We start from the raw sequence: 11468 nt of genomic DNA on the forward strand, positions 1-11468 counted from the left end.
TGCAAATTTGAAAATTATTTCTATTCTGTGTTTTTACTGTACTACCCCTTAAAAGGCTCTAGAAATTTAGATGACTCATTATGATCATGAAATATTCTTTGTCTTCAGAGATGTAGTATTTTCTGAATGACCAAACCAATTAGGAATAAATTCCGACACTAAGATTTAAATCTTAGCACACATTTAAAGGAGAGAAGAAAAATGCCACTTATCTTAAGAATTTATTTCTGGTTTCCACAGCTACACATTTTTGCTTAATGTGAATTGCATTAACTATAAATAATTTCCTCCTTAAGAAGCAGTAGTTCAAGTAATTCCGTAGAATTCTGTAGAATGAAAAATATTTTTGGATGATGTAAACAGATTAGTAGTACAAAGCAGTCTTGGCAAGGTTCAAGAGCTGGCTTTGCCTTTGGCTTCTCTGCATGCAGTGTCAAATTATCTCTTGCATGTGGAAAGTGAGTTTGGATACTATAAAACTTGTATCAAAAAAACAGCAATCTGTTCATCATTGTGGGTAATATATAAAGAATCTTGAGCAGAAACAATTCAAAAGGGAAATTAATACATCTGAAAGGTAATCTTTTTTTTCAATCACAGGATGAAACCTTACATATACCTATAGTGCAAACACCATCAAGAGAACAGCAGCACAGGTTTTCTTCCCCTGATTTGATGCTGTACTTTAGTAACCTTGACCTCAAGAAACTATCCTACAGATGGTTCAGTAGATCGGTCCCCAGAGCTGTTTGTTCATCATCTGGCCAGCAGAGACTACTGAAAACCTCTTGGATAGGTCTTCATAACACCTGACATGGAGAGAGCTTGTTTTGATTTAGTTATCCAGCATGTGCAGCATTCCTTGAGTTATTCTATCTCCTGATGACTGTTACTTATAGTGCAAAGTATAAGTAACCTTTTTCTTGGAAGGTTGATTTCGTATATAGATCATATAAACAGATGAATAGGCTCCAGCTAGCTGCACAGAACACAGCAGTTCCACACATGCCTTGGGGAAGAAAAACCTGTTAAGGAAGTATCCCATCCACTGAACTGAGAGGCCTGTGGAGCCATAACTGTCCTTATGTTCATAACATGTCCATAATGTTCACTGGCATACTGAAATTTCAGAACAGAAGGACACAGCTTTGTGTTTGAAATGGACCAGATGCCCATCAGAAATCCATTGACCCCAGGGAAACTTTGCAGAGCTCTTCCTTGTAATGTCTGGCCCTGACACCTCACAGAGGGACAGGAGAGATACACTCTAGTGCAAGTACCCAGGCTTTCTCTTGGAATTAAATACCAAGGTTGTCTACCCACTGCTTCAAGAGCATCAAGGACCAAAAGGCACCAATAACCTTAATGGACCTGAGCAGTCTTACCCAGGGCCTGAAACTCAGCATTTGGTTCTTCCTGCCACTGCTCAGCTACAGCCATGCCTCTGCTTGGACAAGGATGTAGCAAGCCAGACCCTTACCTGGGAACTCATGGCCTCTGCCCTTCACAATGGGATCTGGTGATGCTGCTGGCTTGGTCCTGACTCTGACCAGGAGGTTGGCTTCCTGGATTTTCTTCAGAATGCCATAGTGCCTCACAAGCTGGGCTGTGACTTCAGGCCCCTGTCCTGACCTCCATATCCCCAGGGAGCAATGGTCATTGCTTCTCCCTGATGGAGAAGGATACTGGTGGCACAGGCTGGTGGTCATAGAGAGGTGATACTTTCTAATGCATTGCACAGTCTTCTGCAGACTTTTACCTTTTTTGACCTTATATGTCTTTATATGGTCAAAGGGATATTTCCCAGCCACACAGCTGCAAGATATTTTCAACCCATGTGTTAGATTCTAGCAAAAAAGTGGGACTCTGAAATGTTTAGGGCAGCAGCTGAGCAATTCCAGAGCAGCAATTTTTTAGGGCAGCAATTCCAGAGCTTGGTTTCAGTTCCAGAGTATTTTTCCATCACCATAAGCCAGCAGTTTCTTCAGCCACAACTGCACACAGCTGTTGGTACAGTAGCTACTGATCAAGTCCCAGAGAAAATCTGAAACTCTGGCACTGTGCCTGACTTGGCTTTGTTCATAGTTTTTGCTCCAGAGTGCCTAAGAAGATGAAATCATTGCTGTCAAAGGTGGTGCCAAAGTCCTTTCACGAGGGACCTGGGGCCAACTTGCCTGCAATTGGTCAGTGATCAGATATGCAGGACTGGCTGTGTGCGTTGCGTTGCTATTCAACCATCCACTGCAGTAAAGATGTGGTTAGACCTGTGTTACACCTTAATGTGGGACCCAAGCTTTTTTCTTCCTGCTGTGTCCGAGTCTACATTAAACCTAGATATACCTCCTGAAGTTTGAAGCACAACAGGAGTGTGAATTCAGGACTGTGTCTGAAATACAGCACAGACACAATCTGTGCTTCTGCTCCACAATTGCAGGGCAAGGCTAATTGCAGGAGAGTCTGCAAGATAGAAAAACATCGTGCAACGGGGTTATATGGAGGGGGATGGGGGTAAGCCCCACAACACACTACAGTATGTATTTGTTTCCTCTATTTGTTCTACATGGGCATCCTGAGCTGGATATATTAATTCTTTGTGTGTTAAACAGGCTTTTAGTGAGAAATTATCTGTCTACGGCAAGCTTACTCTGCAGTGTGATCATGTTAACATAACAACTGGCATCCTCCTTCATTTAGATGTGTTGTGTCCAGTAGTAAGAATGCATCTTGGAATTTGTGATACTGAAAACTGGTCATGGAACATTATTCTGCCATAAGGTTGTAATTAAGGTTGCTAAAATATTCACTTCTAACAAAGCTTTCAAATAGATGGGAAAAGATTAATTTCAGTGATGCTTGTGAAAGTCAGTAAGAACATGTCCTCATGCTGTCCATCAAAGTTTACTTATTTCCAGATCTGAATCAGCTGAGCATTGTCACAGAGATCTTGGCTCCAGCTTAGAGAAAGCAACACGGTATTAGAAAGAGGGGGCTTGGAAAGGGAGACAGTTCAACAATATCCCAGTCCTAAGCCAGACTTTGGATCCTATGAAACCATGCTCTTGGGTTCTGGAGCATAAGTCCTATGGGGAGAGGCTGAGGGAGCTGGGGTTGTTTAGCCTGGAGAAGAGGAGGCTCAGAGGTGACCTCATCGCCGTCTATAACTACCTGAAGGGAAGTTCTAGCCAGCTGGGGGTTGGTCTCTTCTCTCAGGCACTCAGCAATAGGACAAGGGGGCACGGGCTTAAGCTCTTTAAGTTGGATATCAGGAGAAAATTCTTTACAGAGAGAGTGCAGGCATTCATTTTCTCATCTGTAGGAAAATGTACAGGTTCCTTCCATTTTTAAAGGAGTATCCAGAGAACATTAACTGGACACAATGAGGACAGAGGTCAAATGTCTATGTTTAGGAGATCCCAGAGCTTTTACCCTTGTGTGAAGTTAGAGCTGCTTAAACACAATACAAGCAATTCAGACAATTGGAAGTGGGGAGGAAAAGGAGAAAAGCTTCCAAAAATATGCTTAAAAATTTTCCTCCCTTTTACACACGTTTGCAGCATGACAGAGCCTTGACCCAGAGCAGCAGGCTCCTCTGTCAATTTACAGAATAGTTATCTCAGTTCATTTTCAGAGGGAACTGTGTATTTTTCTCAGTGGTAGTATATGAAGAATGCAAAGAATTATGGTGATTCATGCTCTCAAAACAGTCAAATCTACAGGGGGAAGCAAAATCTACAGGGGGAGGTATTTCAAATCAGTGCTTTTCACTTTTGTAGTTTGACAGTGACTCATGTTTTAAAGTTTCCTGTTTACACTGCACTCAAAGAAATAGTTGTTAGGAATCACTTCAATCCTAAGAAATAGGTGTATATGGTTGTACAGCCCATAAAAACAGAAAATGGTTTTGAGATATTAGAAAAAAAACCAACAACAATAAACCCATCAAATCTAGTATCTTGTCATGTGGCCAACACAACAAGGAATTCAACAGGCACACAAACAGATTTGCTGACATTCAGTCAATTTCAGGGCAAAGAGACAAACTACAAAACAGTATTTCTCCACATTTTTCTGCAAAAGGGCAAAAAAAGAAATGTCTTCAGTCTTCACTTTGAAATACTCTCAGCTCACAACTTACATACCTTTAAGGATAGAAGGAAGATATTGAGTGAGTTAAACACAAGATCATTATAAGAGGTTTGTCTCATGCTGAGTCAATTCGAAATTATTTTCTTGTATCCCTTTCCTTTGTAAATAGCAGAAAGAAAAAAGTCTTTTTTTGCCGTTGTTTTCTTTTGACATTTTCTTGTTTAGAAAATATTTCTGGTTTACATCTTTTTTTTTTAATTCTCCATTCACACAGTTACTAACACAAGATATCATGGCCTACCACTGAAGTTGGAAGAAAGAACAAGCATGTACAAAAAAAATAACCAAACCACATTTACTCCCATTAACTTTGTTCTTATTTTGGTTCTTATGATGCAGGAACATAGATCAGAGGTTTATCTGATCAGGGGAACAGGACAGCCCAGTACAAATGATTATAAGAGAAATGAAGCCCAGGGGATTTTTCAGACTCTGTTGGAAACTTTAGGGTTTGTAATTCTAGAAATTGTTTCAAGGAGCATCAGATGTTTCATAATTTTCTCCATAAAATGCAATACCATATTTATAAAATAACTAGAAGTTCATTAGGGTACTAATAATGCTAAGTGCATTGCCACCTGTTACAAGTGTTATATTACAGGTGCATTGTCAGTTTGCCAGTAGTTCCTGGCATGAACCAGTTGTATAACTGTTATGTCTGCTGTTTGCTGAGTCTGATGAAAATCATCCCTTACATTGTACGCCTTCCTCCCAAACCCTTACTTTCCTTTTTCTTTAGAAAATTCCAAAGTTTGCTTTCTTGAGGTCTGTGGTCCGTCCTTGGCTAATCTGTAACCCACGCTCTCCCCCAGATCTTTACCATCACTGTCTCATGGTATAGCCAAGGTTGCCTTCCAATACCATCTCCCCCAGCAACTCCTCCTCATTACTGACCAGCAGATCAAGATCTGCCCTTCTTAGCCCCTTCAGGATCTATCTCACAAAGTTATTCCTAATACCCTTCAGAAATCTCCCTGGCACCTCATGTCCCACCACAATTCCCTTGCAGCCAGTGCCAGGGAGGTTGAAGCCCCCCAAGAGAACCAAGGTGGATCACCAGAGACTTTCTCATATTCTTTGTCTCCTTCACCCTGACCAGGAGGTCAGAAACACCCTTCTCCAACTCCACTTCATCACCACTGTTCATACCCCCTCTCTCAGACCTATTCTCCTCACTCTCACTTGCCACAGAATATTGATTAACTCAGCCAATAATTCTTCTGTATCTAACAAAAATTACAGTATTTAAAAGTGGTTTTGATACATGTTTATAAGAAAGCATTTGGGTCTCAAACTAGGCATCACAAGGACACTTTCTGAGCCAGAAGTAATTAGATTTTAGTTGTTTATTGGAAAACTTTACGAACTTGGTAACTGAAGTGAAAAGAACCAGGTAAGTATTTGAAACAATTCTCAGGGAAGGAGCTTAGCAAGAAAGAGCAGCTCAATGCAGTGAAGTAATTATTTTTAACTGAATGAAAGAAGAAATAAGATGGTTTTAGGAGGATCAATAGCCTTGGATATGTGGCAATGCCCCAAATATCTGAAACTGACCATGAGCTTCATAAGGAACATTTTGGAAGTGCTGAGGAGCGTAACACAAAACAAGGTGTATGTTTGAATTTTGTTGTTCTGTGTATTTCTTCACAGTTTGTTTGCATGAATTATGGTGTACAGCCAAAAAAGGATCTAACACCATAGTGTCTTCAAATCATAGAATATCTCTAGCTGGAAGGGACCCAAAAGGATCATTGAGTCTGACTCCAAAATGTTTTTTCAAAGCCAGAAGTAGTCTTGTTACAGACAGATAGACTTTGAGAATCAGAAGAACTGATTACCCAAAAGAAAGGTCTTGTATCCTAGTTCATCTTCTTTTACTGGATAATGCTTTTATTTTGGGAAGAGAACAAAACTATCCTTAATTGCTGTCAAACAAGCTAATCTACCATTAATCTGAAAGCAGGGTCCTAACTAATGTCCCCGTGACACCTCACTGTGCTCATCATCTCCCTAGAACTACATTTCTTCTGTGCAAAACACACTCTGAAACAGTGGTGTATTTTGATGTGCATAAGATATTTTGTATATTTTGTTTTCTTGCTGTAGGAATCCAGTAACATCAGAATCTGAAGTGCATCTTCCACATTAGGAGCTGTACTGCCACTGTAATGCATATGGCCCTAAGGAGAGTGTGCATCCTACTGCCTCCAACCACCTAAAGGACATACACACACACAAAAGAAGAAGAAGAAGAAGCAGGCCAGATCATAGATTATTTGGAAATGTCACACTTAAAAACAACAGGAAAAAACCTCTATGTTTTAAAAAAGGATTATCCAAATGTTAGCTCAGCAGAATCTGGATTTCATTATGATAACATTGCATATTAGATTAACAGGGAGTGAGAGGGCGAGAGAAGAGAATATAAAAGAATGAAAAGATCAGATGTTTGACTCTAACTATCTGTTATAGAGGCATCATATCTTTGAGACATATATTTAAGTTCAAGCCCAGGAATATGTCCAGACAGAAAAAAAAACAAACAGAACTGTTCATTTCTTTATGTTTCAATACCCAGCTGAATCAAAGCCTACAACCACAGGATACTTGGCACCAGATCAAAAGGGAAAGGAATTCAGGAGTTCAAATTCCATGTGAAGCCCCACAGGTATTGAAGGGCAAAGATCACCTTCCCAGGAAACACGGCTCAGCAGCTATCAACAGTTCCTCCTTCTGTATAATATTCCCACGAATACTGCAGGTTTTGCGCAGAATGTGGCATGTCTGGAAGGGCTTTGTGCTTGTTGGTTGTCTTGTTCAGTGTTAATTCCTAAATCCAGTCTGGACAAAACCCAAGTCCTTCCCCTGCCTGTCTTATTAGAGAGGGGAGGAGTTGTATTTGACTCAGTCAGCATTCTTAGAGCAAATGAACCTGCAAAGCCTAGTCCCATGCATAAGGCCAGTGGTTACTGATCTTTCTAGGCTGAGAAGGGCATTGCCAGAAGGACTCAACTCTTTTTCCAAAATGGAGGGAAATTATTTAACCCTCCTTTTTGAAGCTGTTCAGTTGTGCAGTACTTTCTTCTTTTAATATACATACCCCCAAAATAAAAATATCCACTTCTGTACAGTTATATCAGCAAAAGTCATTGTTCGTTCTGGTGCTCAGCGAGACATCTAGGATTAATAAACATTTCATGGCAACTCTGAAATCCCGTAAGATTACTGCCAGCATAGCCCTGAGAACACCCAGGGGCTACTCAAACTCATCGTAAATATAACATTATGTTGATCAATTATGTCCTGGTGCGACGGAGAGATGTTCGCGATGTCCACCATACCCGCGTGATGCCCAGTGCAGAATGCCAAACAGACCATCGGCTTGTGCACTGTAAACTCAACTTCAATCTCAAATTCAAACCTAAAAGGGGCAATATCCCAGGGAGAAGACTCCAAGTTAACAATCTCCAATCAGCCACAGTAAGAGACGGATTCCAGGCAAACCTTCAAACTAGGCTTGAAAACCATTCCACAGACTCTGCAGATTCCTCTCCTGAAACAATTTGGCACCATATTAAAACCAGCATCCTGCAATCCTCCGAAGAATCCTAAGGGTTCTCCCTCAAGAAGAACAAGGACTGGTTTGACGAAAACAATCAAAAAATCCAGGACTTGTTGAGGAAGAAGAGAACTGCCCACCAAGCACACCTTGCACTGCCATCCTGTCACGCAAGAAAAACAGCCTTTCGTCTTGCATGCAGCAAACTCCAACAGAAACTCCGTGACATCCAGAACAAGTGGTGGATCGATCTAGCTGAAAAAACTCAATTATGTGCAGATACAGGTGATCACAGAGGATTCTATGAGGCCTTGAAAACAGCATACGGGCCTACATACCAGGTCCAAAGCCCTCTACTCAGTGCTGATGGGCAAACGCTTCTAACAGATAAAACCTCCATTCTGAATCGATGGTCTGAACACTTTCAGACCCTTTCCAGTACCAACCGTGTAGTCCAAGACTCAGCAATTCAGTCCATCACACAACAACCAGTAAAGTATGAATTGGATTCTACCCCCACTTTAGGAGAAACTCTTAAGGCCTTACAGCAGGTGAAAATTGGCAAGGCAGCTGGGGTTGATGGAATTCCACCTGAAGTCTGGAAATATGGGGGCCTTGCACTCCACACCAAATCTCACAAGTTTGTGGTGCGCTGTTGGGAACTTGGCGAACTACCATCAGACCTTTGTGATGCAGTCATCATCACTTTGTATAAGAAGAAAGGAATTAGATCAGATTGCTCAAACTACCGTGGTATTACTCTGCTCTCCATTGCTGGCAAAATCCTGGCAAGAATACTCTTGAACAGACTAATACCCACTATAGCAGAAGGTATCCTTCCTGAATGTCAGTGTGGTTTCAGAGCCAACAGGAGCACCACAGACATGGTATTTGTTCTCAGACAGCTGCAAGAGAAGTGTAGGGAACAGAACAAAGGTCTCTATGTAACCTTTGTTGACCTCACCAAGGCTTTTGATACTGTGAGCAGAAAAGGTCTGTGGCAGATTTTGGAACAATTAGATTGTCCCCCCAAGTTCCTTAAAATGATCATCTCACTCCATGAGGATCAGCACGGCCAAGTGGCAACGCACTTTCTGAGCCCTTTTTAATTAAGAATGGTGTGAAACAAGGCTGCGTTCTCGCTCCTACCCTATTCACCGTCTTCTTCAGCATGATGCTCCAAAGGGTCACGGCAGACGTCGGTGATCAGGATGGTGTCTACATTTGATATCGTACTGATGGAAGTCTATTCAACCTAAGGCGACTGAAGGCCCACACCAAGACCTTAAACCATCTTGTCCGGGAGCTGCTTTATGCTGATGATGCCGCCCTTGTTGCCCACACAGAAGTAGCTCTGCAACGTTTAACATCCTGCTTTGCAGACGCTGCTGAGCTCTTTGGGCTGGAAGTCAGCTTAAAGAAGACAGAGGTCCTCCATCAACCTGCACCTCAGGAAGTCCCCCATCATCCCCACATCACCATTGGCCAATCAGAGCTCAAATCAGTCCAGCAGTTTAATTACCTAGGCAGCCTCATCTCCTCAGATGGTAAGATTGACGGGGAGATAGACAACAGGTTAGCAAAGGCATACAGTGCTTTTGGAAAACTCCACAAAAGAGTATGGCGTAATAAACACTTGAAGAAAAGCACCAAGATCAGTGTTTACAGAGCCATAGTGTTGTCTACTCTCTTGTATGGTTCCGAATCATGGGTCATCTACCGCCACCACCTGCGTCTCCTAGAACGCTTCCATCAACGCTGCCTCCGTACAATCTTAAACATCCACTGGTCAGATTTTGTGACCAATACATCTGTTCTAGAGCAAGCAGCAGTCACAAGTATTGAGGCCATGTTGATGAGAACACAGCTGCGTTGGGCAGGGCACATCTCCAGGATGAAGGACCACCACCTCCCTAAGATCCTGCTCTATGGTGAACTTGCCACTGGCTGCCGCAACAGAGGAGCCCCGAAGAAAAGATACAAGGACTCCCTGAAACAACATCTCAGCCTTGGCCATATTGATCACCATAACTGGTCTACTCTGGCCTCCAATCGGGAGGCCTGGAGACACACCATCTATAACGCAGCTATCTCCTTTGAGAACACACGCAGGATCACTCTCGAGGAGAAAAGGCAACGCAGAAAGAACTGTGTATTGCAGAATACACCATCTAAGGAGTCTTTCTGCTGTGCCTTTTGTAATCAGATATGTCTGTCACGTATTGGCCTCATAAGCCACCAGCGTGCCTGTAACAAATGTGGATAGAGCCTTCCCAAATCTTCGTTCGAGAAGCCCAGCCATGATGATGATGATCAGTGTTTCCACATTATTGGTTACTATATAACAAAGTCAATTTAGTGGGAACTTTCTGCAATTCAATTTTATGCAGTGCGTCAGTTTGTTCAGTCCAACCTCCTGCAGCAGAAATGCACCTCACACTGGACATTCTGAGGAAGTCGGGAGGCAGTTCTGACGGATCAGTGCTTAAATTATATGAGAACTGAGACACCTGAACTTCCCGGGGAGACCTGTGAAGCAGAATGCCAAAATTCCAGGTTGGTGAGGAGCAGGCTTGAAGGCGAGGTGTACTTCCTTGAGTGTTCAACATCCTTTACAATAGCTGTGTCTGCTTCCTGGATTCCTTTCTGGGCATCACGATCACATCATCCTTATCTGTCTTCTCTGAGCCTTGTTGCACACCCGTACAGGTGTGCAGCCCAGACACAGCTAAAGACAGCACAACAGTAAGGGCAGGTTACCTTCATGCCTCCTTGCCATTGGCTGCGTGTAGTCCCAGTGAGTGGCAGGGGCGTTTTGGGGTGTTTCATACCTGATGGGAGCAGTTGAGTGCTCTGCCTTGGACTGCCCCTTTCTCCTCTCCTTCAACCACACCTCCAGCCTGTGGTGCTGGAGAGCAGGCGTGGGAGCGATGCTGGCGGGTATTTTGCCATCTGGTGGCAGTTTACAGGGAAAACAGCTCTAGATTGTCACCAACAGTCGCTCTCCAGGAGGAACAAAACCAGAGCAGACGAGTTTGGTTGTGGCAACTGCAAAATGGTACTCAGAAGATTTGCAGCAGCACAGAACTACCCAAGCCCTGCAGAGACCATTATCTGCCCAGTACAGCTCTGGCATGTTCTCTGCATGCCCATTGGTGGCATCTCAAATGACCAGATGAATTTGTGGGATTCTATAGCTGGCGTGAGATACACCAAAAAAACCCCAAAAAACAAAACAAAACAAAAAAAAATCAACCAAACAAAACCAACCAAAAAACACAAACCAAAACAACAACAAACAAAACCAACCAAAACGAAAACCAAAACCAACCAACCAACCAAACAAACAAAATCCCAACCCACCCAAAACTAAATTGAAAGGCCTGAAGTCTCCTGCTGCCTTCCCTCCCCAAAGGAGTAGCCACTGCCATGCCTGAGAGGGTCCCCTTCCCAGCCCATGGCCTCCTGCTCCCAGCAAGGGCCCATTTGCCCTTCTCCAAGGCACCCCACAGTGCTGCTGCTGGCCCTGTCATGGGGAGGAATGGATAGGACTCAGCACCCAGCTCTCCACAGGGATCTGAGATTCGCTGTGGTGGATGTCTCAGAGGAGGGACATCAGGAATAGCATCTCACTGGCAATTGCCCTGGTGTCCCTCTGCTGTGTAATAAATGTCTGTGGCATGGAGCACTGGGGAGGAGAGGTATCACATCTTGTGTGAGAGTGAGCCAGGGAGAGGGACGGGGTTATTTCCCCCCAGGGACT

This window comes from Pipra filicauda, unplaced genomic scaffold (genome assembly GCF_003945595.2).
Source record: "Pipra filicauda isolate LSUMZ 115617 unplaced genomic scaffold, ASM394559v2 scaffold29_size4552773_pilon, whole genome shotgun sequence".
Taxonomy (NCBI): domain Eukaryota; kingdom Metazoa; phylum Chordata; class Aves; order Passeriformes; family Pipridae; genus Pipra; species Pipra filicauda.